We start from the raw sequence: 15,509 nt of genomic DNA, 5'->3' as shown, positions 1-15,509 counted from the left end.
AGCACAGTGCAGACTGCTCAATGAGGTGAAGAAGAATACTAGAGTGTCAGCTAAAGACTTACAAAAGTCACTGGCAAATGCTAACATCCCTGTTAGCGAATCTACAATACGTAAAACACTAAACAAGAATGGATTTCATGGGAGGATACCACAGAGGAAGCCACTGCTGTCCAAACAAAACATTGCTGCACATTTACAGTTTTTACAAGAGCACCTGGATGTTCCACAGCAGTACTGTCAAAATATTCTGTGGACAGATGAAACCAAAGTTGAGTTGTTTGGAAGAAACACACAACACTATGTGTGGCGAAAAAGAGGCACAGCACACCAACATCAAAACCTCATCCCAACTGTGAAGTATGGTGGTGGGGGCATCATGGTTTGGGGCTGCTTTGCTGTGTCAGGGCCTGGACGGATTGCTATCATCGAAGGAAAAATGAATTCCCAAGTTTATCAAGACATTTTGCAGGAGAACTTAAGGCCATCTGTCTACTAGCTGAAGCTCAACAGAAGATGGGTGTTGCAACAGGACAATGACCCAAAGCATAGAAGTAAATCAACAACAGAATGGCTTAAACAGAAGAAAATTCGCCTTCTGAAGTGGCCCAGTCAGAGTCCTGACCTCAACCTCAAGCGATTCACACCAGACATCCCAAGAATATTGCTGAACTCAAACAGTTCTTTAAAGAGGAATGGTCAAGAATTACTCCTAACCGTTGTGCACGTCTGATCTGCAACTACAGGAAACGTTTGGTTGAAGTTATTGCTGCCAAAGGAGGTTCAACCAGTTATTAAATCCAAGGGTTCACATACTTTTTCCACCTGCACTGTGAATGTTTACCTGGTGTGTTCAGTAAAAACATGGCAACATTTCATTCTTTGTGTGTTATTAGTTTAAGCAGACTGTGATTGTCTATTGCTGTGACTTAGATGATGATCAGATCACATTTTATGACCAATTTGTGCAGAAATCCATATCATTCCAAAGGGTTCACATACTTTTTCTTGCAACTGTATCTATGTTTCTATGTTTCTATATCTAAACTATATTTTCTTGATGAATCTTAAAATATATAAACTTGTATATAAGTTTGTACAAAGTTTATAAACCTGTGTATGACATAAACATCAGTATGTAGTATACATGCATATACTAAAGCATACCCACATATTAAGCCTGTCATTTGGCCTTACTAACTAGATAAACATGTACACAGTAGATTCTTGTAAATCCATGTCCAAAATAAGCAGAGACTGCGTATACATATAAAGTGAATACACAATGTACATTGTTATTGAAAATAATCATAATCAATGTTCAGTATCTGCATGATAAACATATGTGACTACATAGAAATTACTCATACAATAGGTATAAAAGAGATCCCAATAGATCTTATCTCTAAAGGATCTCCACTGTTAATATTCATGATCAATGTTCAGTAAGTGCACAATAGAACCTATGTGCATAGATATAAATGACACATAGAGGGCCAGATTACGAGTGAAGCGCAAATTAAAGCTCTCGCTGGAGCAATAATTGCGCTAAAAGTAAGATTGAGTTGCGCCCATATTATGATTTGAAAGTAAACTGTATTTGCTCTAGCTGTAAACCCGACTATCAGACAGTGTTAAAGGGACATGAAAACCCCAAATTTTCTTTTTGTGATACAGGTAGAAGATACAATTTTAATCAACTTTCCAATTTACTTCTATTATCAAATGTGCTTCATTCTCTTGTTATCCTTTGCTAAAGGAGCATTGGCATCAAGCTCAACACATTGAGTTAGCCAATCCCAAAAGACAAATGTGTGCAGGCACCAATCACTAGCTAGCTCCCACTAGTGTAGGATATGTGCATATTCTTTTTCAACAATGGATAGTAAGAGAATAAAGCACATTCGGAAATAGAAGTGAATTTACAAGTGTCTTAAAATGACAAGGTTTATCTGAATCATCCACGTTTAATTTTAACTTTCCTATCCCTTTGATATGAGTGTAACAGTACTGTTAGCATATATATATATATATATATATATATATATATATATATATATATATATATATATATATATATATATATATTTTACACACTACACACTTTGAAGCCCTTTCCACTCAAATACATTTAAACATGAAAAATTATGTTTAATAATGTTGTATTTACTGTTAATATTTTACATTACAATGTTCTTTACATAGTATTCATATAGATATATATTTTCCACAAAACGAAACATATATATATATATATATATATATATATTTAAATAAAAAGAACATTTTCTTCTATGTGAAGAACATTGGAATGTAAAATATTTGTAACTACCTTTGGGGTTTAGAGCTGTAGGTTTAATGCTGTGTCAGGTTGGCGTGCCATCAGCAATTGTTAGTTTTTGTTTTTTTTCCAATTGTAATACTTCGCCTGACCCTCCTACATTAAAAGTTTACTTCCAGCGGGGTTTGCATGCAAACTAAAAGCGCTAAATATCGCTCCACTTGGGGGCTTCCGGTGGGCGGCTCTACAAGATGGCTGCAAGCTTCAGCAGCTCTGAAGAAATTCTACTTTAATTTCAGCATTGCAGCCTCAATGTATGCCATCTGCCTCTCCCTTGACAAGCAAGTTGTCGGGGAACACTTAGCAGATAGAAGGATTACCAGCTCTTCTACCCCGGAAAGTCATCTTGAGTAAATATAAAGTTTGAGCGACTCAGCTCAAACTTAACTGCCCACGAGGTAATGGATTCAGACAGGGAGATGTTTGTGGCACTGTCTGTAATTTTGTTACCAAAACTAGAGAACTTGCTTAACAGCTGCGACAACTTGTGTGCAATGCTGCAGAATACAGGACGCCGTGGTGTAACAGAAACGGCTCGGAACACAGAGCAAGTCGGTTTCTTGACAGCTAGCGAAAGCGCCATGCTGTTGCTCCCAGACGCACATGATGGCGAGACAACTTATATGGAAGACCGTTGTCCACACATGGACAAATCTGACAACACTTCACCCCCAAAGGCTAACTGGACTAAGTTTGAAGGCTCCCTTCCAATTCCCCCGCTGGCTGTGCCGATACATGCAGACATTTCATTAACATTAACTACAGAGCGGGCTGCAACCCCTACCTCGGATAACGTATCCGCAACTCGCATTTTGGAAATCTGCTTGTTGTCTGTAGCAGGGAACACCAAACTGACATCTTCGTGTAGTGTACATGCAGACGCCTTCCCTGATTGCGGGACAGTAGAGATGAAGCACAGCAGCATAGACTGGGAACATTTCGTGCAGATGTGGACTGTTATAATGTCTGAGCCTGTGTTGACCTCCCCGTTGTTTGTTTATGAGACGCCTAAAGCACCTCCATCAACAGAAGTCTGGCGACAGAGAGGAATCATCGTGGGGCAGTTTGGAGAAGGTGTTCTTTGTACTGCATTATGTAAGGGGAACTATATATTCCGGCAGTTTTGCTTGCCTACTGGAGTTGGCTGAATTATAATGCACGTCCCTGAGCCGCTAACTGCTATGCACCCCCTTCTTTTCTTTTAACATAAAATAAGGGTATAGCAGACCTCCATAACACCAACTTCTATGTGAATTTGAATTTGTATTAGCACCTGACTTTGGCCAGGTTGGCCATTTGTTTTGTTTAAAAGTGTTTCAAACTGTTGTTTATTTAGCGCTTACATTTTTCTTTGTTTTTATTGTCATAACTCTCCATATACCTTAATCGATGTTCCCTCAGTAATGTGGTGGATTTTGAAATTAGTAATGCGTTCATCTCATGGTAAATACTTAGGGTCACTAGAACATCACAATGATTCTTTTATGTTTTTAATTTGTATAAGAATACCCTGTTAATAGATAAAGAAAACATTTCTAGGGTAGTGGTTTGCTGACTACCGAGGTATGTTCAGCCTAGCTATCGCTAGGGATCTCACGACAGGGAATTAGACATGTGCGATTCGGTTAAAATCGAAATTCGGACGAATTTTGTCAAATTCGGAATTCGGATCGATTCGAATTTCCGAATTGCGGCAGTGCCGAATCTACCGAATAAATCTGAATCGATTCAAATTTATTCGGATGGATTCGGATGGCCATGTATTACACTAGTATTGTACAGTATACTAGTGTAATACACAGCACATCCCACTTAACAGTGCCGAAATTCCGAAAATCCGAATCGATTCGAACCGAATCAAACCGAATCGAACCGAACCGAATTTCACACGAATCCGAAAGAATCCTAAACGAATTCATTCGATTTCTTCCGAATTCGAATCGATCCGAACCGAAATTCGAATCGGTCCGAATCGATCCGAACCTAACCGAATTTTTCGCGGCTGCATATGTCTAGAATATATCTACAAACACTCAATGAATGTCATACTTTAAAGCTCTGACTGTCATCATATTGCGATTCCTCTAGCCTGCAGCTATCTTTACTTTTCATATGTCCCCTAGAATGAAATCGACATTATTTACACACTCTCAGCTAGGAGACAGTTGCTTAATTATCTGCCATCCCCGCAAAACAATGCTGAACCCTGTATTTTAATTTTTATACCCTAGAATTGGATGGCTGAGGAATATGACTGTAATAACCTGAACCCACATATAGCTTTAACTGTAAAATGGCTAGCATATTTGAATGACCACATATACTTGTCCAGTCCTACCATGTATGTAATCATGACTTTTTACTTTTATAAAGCAACTAGGATTGTTGTTCTGTTAGGTGTTAATATTTATTACTGATCCATATTTTATTTTTATTTGAAAATCAGGTTGATGCTCTTTGTTGGCTCATGGCTCCTCCTATGTCCCCACTACTAGGTGTCCATTATAATCTAGATCACACTACCTCATTACATGGACCCCGCTGACTATCGGCACGTGGAGGTCTCCCTGTTCTGTGGATATCCTTACACATCCGGATGCCATATGTATTAAGGTGGCTTGTTCCCCCCAGTTAATGCTAAGGCCCGTTGTAATCCTGGTATGCAAGTTTGGAGCCTCATATGCACACAGATAGTGGACTCACTGCCCTCTAAATCAGCCCGCTTAATGTTATATATTATCAAACGCCAGTTTGATCCTTTTATTATTCTCATTGGACAGGTTATTAGAGAAAGAACAATACCTCAGCGAGTTGCTGTTAGGTATACTCACATCACATACTCAATTCAGCAGGAACATGCCTCAAGTCCTAAAGTTAAACCCCTGCATACACATAGGTTTTGATCCTGTATCTACTAAAATAGTGAATATATTGTTCATTCGACACACATTGCTGTCTAGCGTGCTCCAACTATTGGCGCTCATACTGTTGCTTACTGGGAGTGGCTGGTTTGATGGTATACTCTCGCTGCTATTCAGGTAAACACCCCTGATATTGGCCCTGCTGGATGTATTTCATAGCTCCAACAAATATCTATCAAGATTCTGACAAGTGCTTGCAAGCATATATGCCTCATAATGATACGCAATAAATGTATTCATACACATCATCCATTTACTTAGATACTGGCCTATTCAGCATTCTTTCCCAGGAAGACAATGGTTCACTTACTTTGGGGCCTACCCTACTCTGTTTAGTTTAGTTTTTTTTTTTTATATGTTAGGTTATGTTTTGTTTAGTATAGTTAATAAAAAAAAAAACTGAGAGAGCTTTAGGGCACGGAAGAGGAGACAACTGTAACGCCCACATATCATGCTTGTTTTATGGTTAATAATATGTAAAGTTACTTCATAAGCCTACCTTTCGTCTGTCTTAGAGAATTGCCTATTGTTGGTAGCGATATTGCAATACCCTGTGCTCTTAATAATGGGGTTTTGGAATCAATACCTGCCATCTCTATACTTTATGTAACTTGTGCTTTTTGTCAAAACTCTCTCTAACTGTAACATGAACAGTACTGAATTCTCTCTGTTATGAATTACTTATTGTTGCCCTGAGCTCTTTCTAATAAAAAGTAATAAAAAACTTTATTAAGGTAGGAAAAATCTGATTGGCTGATTGAATCAGCCAATCAGATTGATCTCGCATTCTATTGGCTGATCAGAACAGCCAATAGAATGCAAGATTAATCTGATTGGCTGATTCAATCAGCCAATCAGATTTTTCCTACCTTAATTCCGATTGGCTGATAGAATCCTATCAGCCAATCGGAATTGAAGGGACGCCATCTTGGATGACGTCCCTTAAAGGAGCCTTCATTCGTCGTTAGTCCGTCGGGGAAGAAGGATGTTCCGCGTCGGTGGGATGAAGATGGATCCTGAAGCAAGAAGACTGAAGGCCCCGCTTGGAAGATGACATCGCCCGGATGGAAGATGATCTTCAGCGCCGCTTGGAAGATGACATTGCCCGGATGGAAGACTTCTTCAGCGCCGCTTGGAGGATCACTTCATCGGATGGAAGACTTCTTCAGCGCCCCTTGGAGGATCACTTCTGGCGCTCCGGATCTCCTCTTCAGTTCCATCGGTGGCTCGGCTGAGTGAAGACGACTCAAGGTAGGATGATCTTAAGGGGATTAGTGTTAGGTTATTTTAAGGGGGGTTTGGGTTAGATTAGGGGTATGTGGGTGGTGGGTTTTAATGTTGGGGGGGGTTGTATTTTTCTTTTACAGGCAAAAGAGCAGTTTTCTTTGGGGCATGCCCCACAAAAGGCCCTTTTAAGGGCTGGTAAGGTAAAAGAGCTTTGAACTTTTTTTAATGTAGAATAGGGTAGGGAATTTTTTTATTTTGGGGGGCTTTGTTATTTTATTAGGGGGCTTAGATTAGGTGTAATTAGCTTAAAATTGTTGTAATTATTTTGTAAATGTTTGTAACTTATGTTTTTTATTTTTTGTAACTTAGCTTTTTTTTTTTTTTTTTTTTTTAAATCTTTTTTATTGAGAGAGCGGTAAACATGCAAATACAAACAAACATCTCCATGTTACAGTATAAAAGTCAGTTGAGTGTTCTATACAGTATAAGACAGTGCAATAGTATGTTTACAGTGTGGGACCTTCCTGGCCCTTTTTACTCAACATATCTTGGTTATAAACAATAATTCCATATTATAGTCCAAACAAACTGTCAACATGATAAAAGGTTCACATGGATACAGCTCTCAAACTTTTCTCTTTTCTTCCCGTTCCCCCCCCCATCTACCCCACCTCCCTCCCATACCCCCCCGCCCATGTGGAGATTAAAACTTCTCTCCCCATTACCCATTATCTTGAACCCAACTGACCTACATTGCAAGAGCTTCGTAGGTGCCCCACCCAGGAAAACTACTCCCCCCCTTATATTCAACAAGTATACAGTGCCTAGGGTGTTCTATTCCTTGTATCTCACTCGATGGTCCGGTGCGGGAAAAAAAAAAAAAAAAAAAGGGGGTAAGCAGGGTGGGAAAACAGAGAGCAAGGGAAGGGACAAGCAGATGGGACGACCTTCAATGTCTAAGCTTTAGGCATCTAAGTGATTCCATTCCCTTCCATTCCCCTCTCAAACTTAGCTTTTTTTATTTTTTGTACTTTAGTTAGTTTATGTAATTGTATTTAATTGTAGTTATTTGTAGTTAATTTATTTAATTAATGTAATGATAGTGTAGTGTTAGGTTTAATTGTAACTTAGGTTAGGATTTATTTTACAGGTAATTTTGTATTTCTTTTAGCTAGGTAGTTATTAAATAGTTAATAACTATTTAATAACTATTCTAACTAGCTAAAATAAATACAAAGTTACCTGTAAAATAAATATAAATCCTAAAATAGCTACAATGTAATTATTAATTACATTGTAGCTATCTTAGGGTTTATTTTACAGGTAAGTATTTAGTTTTAAATAGGAATAATTTATTAAAGTATAGTCTAGTGTTAGGTGTAATTGTAACTTAGGTTAGGATTTATTTTACAGGTAAATTTCTCTTTATTTTAGCTAGGTAGCTATTAAATAGTTAATAACTATTTAATAGCTATTGTACCTAGTTAAAATAAATTGAAAGTTAGCTATAAAATAAAAATAAATCCTAAGATAGATACAATATAATTATTATTTATATTGTAGCTATATTAGGGTTAATTTTATAGGTAAGTATTTAGTTTTAAATAGGATTCATTTAGTTAATAATAGAAATATTATTTAGATTTATTTAATTAATATTTAAGTTAGGGGGGGTGTTAGGGTTAGTGTTAGACTTAGGTTTAGGGGTTAATAAATTTATTACAGTGGCGGCGGTGTAGTGGGGGGCAGGATAGGGGTTAATAAATGTATTATAGGTGGCGACGGTGTAGGGGGGTCAGATTAGGGGTTAATAAATTTAATATAGGTTGCGGCAGGGTCCGGGAGCGGTGGTTTAGGGGTTAAACTATTTATTTAGTTGCGGCGAGGTGCGGGATCAGCAGGATAGGGGTTAATAACTTTATTATAGAGGGCGGCGGTATGGGGGGGCAGGACAGGGGTTAGTAGGTATAATGTAGGTTGCGGCGGTGTCCGGGAGCGGCGGTTTAGGGGTTAATAAATTTATAAGTGTTGCGGCGGGGTCTAGGAGCGGCGGTTTAGAGTTTAATAAATTTATAAGTGTTGCGGCGGGGTCTAGGAGCGGCGGTTTAGGGGTTAGTAACTTTATTTAGTTGCGGGGGGCTCGGGGGGCGCCGGTATAGGGTGTAGAACAGTGTAGTTTAGTGTGGGTGCTTAGTGACAGGCTAGCAATAAAGCTGTGAAAAAGCCGAAGAGCAGCGAGATCGGATGAGTGATAACTATCACAGTCCGCTGCTCATCCCCCCGTACTTGGTGCGCGGCTTTTTGACAGATTTATTGATAACTTAGGCGTATTTTTTCAGGTCCGCGGCGGCGAAGGTAGGCGAGGTTAGGCGGGCGTATTGGGCCGGCGAAGTAAGAAAAGTTGACACGTTGATAACTACCCCCCGATGAGTCCACGGATTATCTAATTACTATTGGGACTATCACTCCTGCCCAGCAGGAGGCGGCAAAGAGCACCACAGCAAAGCTGTTAAATATCATCTCCCTTCCCTCCAACCCCAGTCATTCGACCAAAGGAAAGGAGAGGAAGCAACAAGGTGCAGAGGTGTCTGAGGTTTATAGTATGACAAAGGCCTGTCTTAAAAAACAGGACGGGCCGTGGACTCATCGTGTCAAGAAATAAATAAATTTATCAGGTAAGCATGAATTTTGTTTTCTTTCTAATGACACGATGAGTCCACGGATCATCTAATTACTATTGGGAATCAATACCCAAGCAAGAGGACACAGATGATACGGGGGGGACAAGACAGGGAACCTAAACCGAAGGCACCACTGCTTGAAGGACCTTTCTCCCAAAAGAAACCTCAGCCGAGGCAAAAGTATCAAATTTATAAAATTTAGAAAAAGTGTGAAGTGAGGACCAAGTTACAGCCTTGCAAATCTGTTCCACCGAAGCTTCATTTTTTTGAATGCCCAGGAAGAGGAAACAGCCCTTGTAGAATGAGCTATGATTCTCTCAGGAGGCTGCTGTCCAGCAGTTTCATAGGCGAAGCGAATGATACTCCTCAGCCACAAAGAAAGAGAAGTAGCCGTAGCTTTCTGCCCCTTACGTTTCCCAGAGAAAACCACAAACAGAGCAGAAGACTGGCGAAAATCCTTAGCCGCCTGTAGATAGAACTTTAACGCATGCAGCACATCTAGGTTGTGCAGCAGACGCTCTTTATGAGAAGATGGGTTAGGGCATAAAGAAGGAACAACAATCTCCTGATTAATGTTCCTATCTGAAATGACTTTAGGGAGAAACCCTAACTTGGTTCGCAAAACTACCTTATCCGAATGAAAAATAAGGTAAGGAGATTCAAACTGCAACGCCGAGAGCTCTGAGATTCTACGAGAAGACGAAATAGCAACAAGAAACAAAACCTTCCAAGATAACATTTTATTTTTTTTATTGAGGTTCTCATAAAAGCATACAGACAATTATCGCCAGCAAGTTATAAAACATAACACAACAGCAATTTACAGAATGCATCTAAAATAAACATACACGGACTGGACCTGCTCCTATGGAACCACGAGCATTTAGTGTGGGAATATATCAAATGACCTAATAAATGTTTACAGTCTAATCTAATGCTGTACAGAAACGTTTAAATATTCAAAAGATGAACCTCATGTTTTCATATTTTTCTTAGAAATATTTCCCTTAATGAGCATTTAAGACCTCTTGGGTCTAATTATTTGTATAGGAGTTGCATAGGGAAATGTAATAACAAGGTAAACAACAAATGTAAACTGAACATAACCTGTTATTTTGAGGCTAAAGAAACATCGCAAGGATATTACAATTTCTGAATAACTTATAAGGTTGTTAACATAATGAGTATAGGTGATATCGTACTAAAGCCCAGAATGACACAGTAGACAAACAGCAGTATGTGGCTTACAATATATAAAGATTCAAAAAAATATTAGGTTAGAGGGAACCTGAGCCACCTGATTCTGGGCTTTTAGGGTAAGAGTTACTGTTGTTAGGGTTGCGGTATAAGAGAGATAAACCGCTTAGGTAGTCCTCCACAACTAGGAGGCATATTATATGGGGAGGTGGTTATTTAAATGTGGTAGGTAGACAAGATGGCTTATTATACCATGACTCAAAAGTAAAACGAGCTACAACATTACACTCATAAGCATATGGGTTTCTAGAAGGAAAATATAAGAGGGTTGGTTACATACTGGACTATTGTCCTGTCTGGCATGGTGGAACCATTAATTCTAAACCATTTACTTAGACACTGTTTATGTAGCTCAGTTAAAATATTATATGTAGGGAAACCATAAATGAGAGTAGCAGTGTGGGTCCAGCCCACACTAGTGACATGACAAATGTTTCACAGCAAACCTACGCATCACCTTACAACAGTGGCCACGTCATCGGGTTATTAGGTTTGATACACATGGAATTATGCTAAGAGTGGAACCGATGAACAAGTAAGCAATATGGGTGAACTAAAGTAACCCCAGAAAAGAGCCTGGATCTGTTACTGCCTTTGTAAAGATTAACTAAAATATAACCTGCACATATTGAGAACAAAGGTTGAAGGCATCAGTACTATAGTAGCAGGGGAGAAACAAATATCTCCTTTACATAGACTTAAGTCCTGTCATCTGGGAACGGGCCCTATACCCATTAACAGGTGATTTGTAATAATAACTAGGTACCAGTAGTGATGAGGAAGCACAGATACAGTCAACTGACCAAGCCTTAGTCTGCCGCAGACGGAGATATTGAGATAGTAGAGATTACCATAAGTTCTTTTGTGTGCTTCAGTATAAAAAAACTAGTATGAAGACTACTGAATAATATATACCTGCTGAGAGAAATAAATATAAAAATAGTAATGCTCAAGCTATGAGTTTAAATATCACCCTGTCGCTAATTCTTAAGGGGTATATAACATTTATAGACAGTAACAACTTATAGAATTAACTGAGCAGAATCTCTTTTTAGGTGGTTATTATACACATGGAAATATTGAGCACTAGGCCAGCACCGAAGTTGGCAAGGGCATAGTATGCAGTAAATAAGTATGCCTATATAAATATTAGCCTCTCTCCACCTATGACAGACTCAGTATAAATTACTATCTCAACTAAACTATTATTAAGTCTAAATCAAGTCTAAAGTCACATTAGCGCTCTGGCTGAGAACTTATACCACTTTCTCTACTCCACATGTTCGTATAAATATATAGATAAGAAACAAAAAGAACACATGCAAGCAGCTGGATAATAGAGACTTTAGAAAGATATCCAAACAATAATGACTGGCGTCCTATCTAGCACACAGTGTTTCTGATCAAGTAAATAATGAGGGTTACTACATCAAAGAGTAGACTGCAGAATTGGCACCAATCAGTGTATAACATATTAATTACCTATCTCCATTTTTTATCAAAGTCCAATTGTGTGCAGTGAAAAATGTAGGAATCTGTGTACATTCAACTCAAGTGTCCCCACAAAAGCGTTTTATCCACCAGTATAAATATGAGAAGAGCCTTCAGGGTGCAGTTATCATATTTAACCGGGTCTCATAAGTGGACAAGCACTGTAATAAGTCTTATTTCTGCCATACCATTATTAATACATATTCTCTACCCCTTTCTGCAGAAATATAGCTCTAGCAATATCCTAAATTATATCAACTGTGTTGCCCTGTATTTTCGATGGTTACAATAAGACTAGGGCATACCTAAATAAATGGAGAGCAATCCAACCGGTCCTATAGTGAAACATGTAAAAGTATGTTAGGCACATATGCAGCATATATAACTAAGAATTTGTATGTAGATTGTACATAACATGCCTCCCGCAGTTTGGATCACATCATCATTAACAAACAGGATAGCTCCCTTTTTAAGTATATTACAAATTCCATCAAAACATTTGGTTTTCGTTGTACATGTGCATGAGTAGCTTGACATACTATATATAAGCCTAATAACTGGATGATAACCGCTAAACACTTACATAAAACATTGTAATACTAAACTTTATGTGCTTAAAACAGCGAATCAACATGCAGCCTGCCACTAAGAGATCTGTCCGTTAATAGAAATCTATTAAATCTTAGCCGATACCCCGCCTGGTGGGAGACAATTTCCTGCTAGCTGCAATGGGAAAGTCTTGAGACATGTCCACAACAATAGGAGGGCTACAGTGAGGACTCAGGTACGCTTATCCGTGCGACAAGATGCGTTTCCCCATAACAAGCCACCATAAACTGGATCTGTACCATATGTTATTTCCAGAGCTCATCTCATGGGTATGTAACCGTTTTTCCAGAGCTCTCTACCGTGGTAAGTATGAGAACATCGTCGGGTCTAGCTGTGATTTCATCAGTCCTGTGCCCTGAGACCAAGTTGCACAATCATCCACATCATGCGGAGCCAGGTGTAATATAAGCGGAGATGGAGATGTCGGGACTGCAGGCCACTGCACCAGGGCTGCAGGAGCGGACATGGTAGCAGCAAAATCCTGGTCTGGGAATTAAGGTGAGTTTTCCTGCACTTACAAACGATCGGCTCCCGCCCTTGCCTTTAACAAGCTCTCTTTCATTTTAGAGAATTGTGTGCTTATTAGTGAATCCAGTGTCTCCAAAAAGACCGATTGTAGATGCTCCATTGTATGGCTTTGAAAAATCGATTTCTTGGGGTGATTAACCTGGTCTATCAAGAGAGTGAGGAAGGCCAAATGGATATGCAGTCCATTACTAGGCCTTTGTTGCGCACCTTCGCCGTTCAGGTCAACCTGACCAAATTTTCACATAAAGATGCTACCAGGCTGTTCCCCACATTTTAGTCGTCCCATAGTTCTTGTATAAAACACAACAAGTTGGGCTTATGATAGGCAAACAGTAATTTGATCTGCTCCATGCTTCAGCCAAAGGTAGATAGCAGCCATCTTGGTTGTCTGGCAGACACGCCCCCCCCAAGATAACATTTTAATATCTAAGGAATGCATAGGTTCAAACAGAGCCTGCTGAAGAACTCTAAGAACAAGGTTAAGACTCCAGGGAGGAGTAACAGGTTTAAACACAGGCCTGATCCTAACCAAAGCCTGACAGAACGATTGCACATCTGGAACATCCCCCAGACGTTTATGTAACAAAATAGACAAGGCAGATATTTGACCTTTCAAGGAACTGGCCGATAAACCCTTTTCCAAACCCTTTTGGAGAAAGGCTAGAATTCTAGGAATACAAACTCTGCTCCTTTAGATTCACACCAATACAGATATTTACGCCATATCTTGTAGTAAATCTTCCTAGTAACAGGCTTACAAGCCTGAATCATGGTCTCAATGACTGACTCCGAAAATCCCCGCTTAAATAAAATTAAGCGTTCAATCTCCAAGCAGTCAGTTTCAGAGAAACGAGATTTGGATGAAAGAAGGGCCCTTGAAGTAGACTGTCCTTCCTCAGTGGAAGTCTCCAAGGTGGGAGAGATGACATCTCCACTATGTCTGCATACCAGATCCTGCGAGGCCACGCCGGTGCAATGAGGATCACAGACGCCTTCGCCTGTTTGATTCGAGCAATAACCCGAGGAAGGAGAGCGAACAGAGGAAATAGGTATGCTAGACTGAAATTCCAAGGGACCACTAGAGCATCTATCAGTACAGCCTGAGGATCCATCGACCTGTACCTGTACCTCGGGAGCTTGGCATTCTGACGAGATGCCATGAGATCCAATTTCGGCTGTCCCCATTTGAGAATCAAGCTGGAAAACACATCCGGATGGAGTTCCCACTCCCCCTGGTGAAAAGTCTGTCTGCTCAGAAAATCTGCATCCCAATTGTCCACTCCTGGAATGTGGATTGCAGATAGACAGCAGTTGTGGGTCTTTGCCCACCGAATAATCTTGGCTACCTCTGTCATAGCTAAGGAACTCCGAGTTCCCCCTGATGATTGATGTAAGCCACTGAAGTTATGTTGTCCGACTGGACCTGAGAAACTGGGTCAAAGTTAACTGAGGCCATGCCAGGAGAGCATTGAAGTTTGCTCTCAGTTCCAGAATGTTTATGGGTAGAACTGACTCTTGCCGAGTCCAAGTCCCCTGAGCCTTTAGAGAGCCCCAGACTGCTCCCCATCCCAACAGGCTGGCGTCCGTTGTCACAATCACCCAGTTGGGTCTGCGGAAGCAAGTTCCCTGGGAGAGATGATCCTGAGACAACCACCAAAGAAGAGAATCCCTTGTCTACTGATCCAGATGTAATCGCAGAGACAGGTCCGTATAATCTCCGTTCCACTGCTTGAGCATGCATAACTGCAGAGGTCTGAGGTGGAAACGGGCAAATGGAATGATGTCCATGGCAGCTACCATCAGACCGATTACCTCCATACATTGAGCCACTGATGGCCGAGGAGAGGACTGAAGCGCCAGACAAGAGTCGAAGATCTTTGATTTTCTAACCTCTGTCAGAAAAAATTTCATTGATAGGGAATCTATTATGCTTCCCAAGAACACTACCCTTGTATTCGGAATTATGGAACTCTTTCCAAGATTCACCTTCCATCCGTGAGAGCGCAGGAAGGATAACAACATCTCTGTGTGGTAGTTCGATTGTTGAAAGGATGGCGTCTGAACCAGGATGTCATCCAGATAAGGAGCCACTGCAATGCCCCGCAACCGAAGCACTGCCAACAAGGATGTCAGGACTTTTGAAAAAATTCTGGGAGCGAACCTCAGACACTTGTGATGATCCCTGTGGATGGGAACATTATTATTATTATCGGTTATTTGTAGAGCGCCAACAGATTCCGCAGCGCTAACATGCAGGTATGCGTCCTTTAAATCTACTGTTGTCATGAATTGACCCTCTTGAACCAAGGGAAGAATGGTCCCAGATCCTGCTCCTGCATTGGAACAGGAACTATCACTCCCAGGTTGGAAAGGTCTTGAACACAGCGTAAGAACACCTCTCTTTTTATCTGGTCTACAGATAATCTTGAAAGCAGAAACCTGCCCCTGGGAGGAAAA

This window comes from Bombina bombina, chromosome 12 (genome assembly GCF_027579735.1).
Source record: "Bombina bombina isolate aBomBom1 chromosome 12, aBomBom1.pri, whole genome shotgun sequence".
NCBI lineage: Eukaryota > Metazoa > Chordata > Amphibia > Anura > Bombinatoridae > Bombina > Bombina bombina.
The sequence above is the reverse complement of the archived record's forward strand: the minus strand, read 5'-3'. Positions refer to the sequence as shown.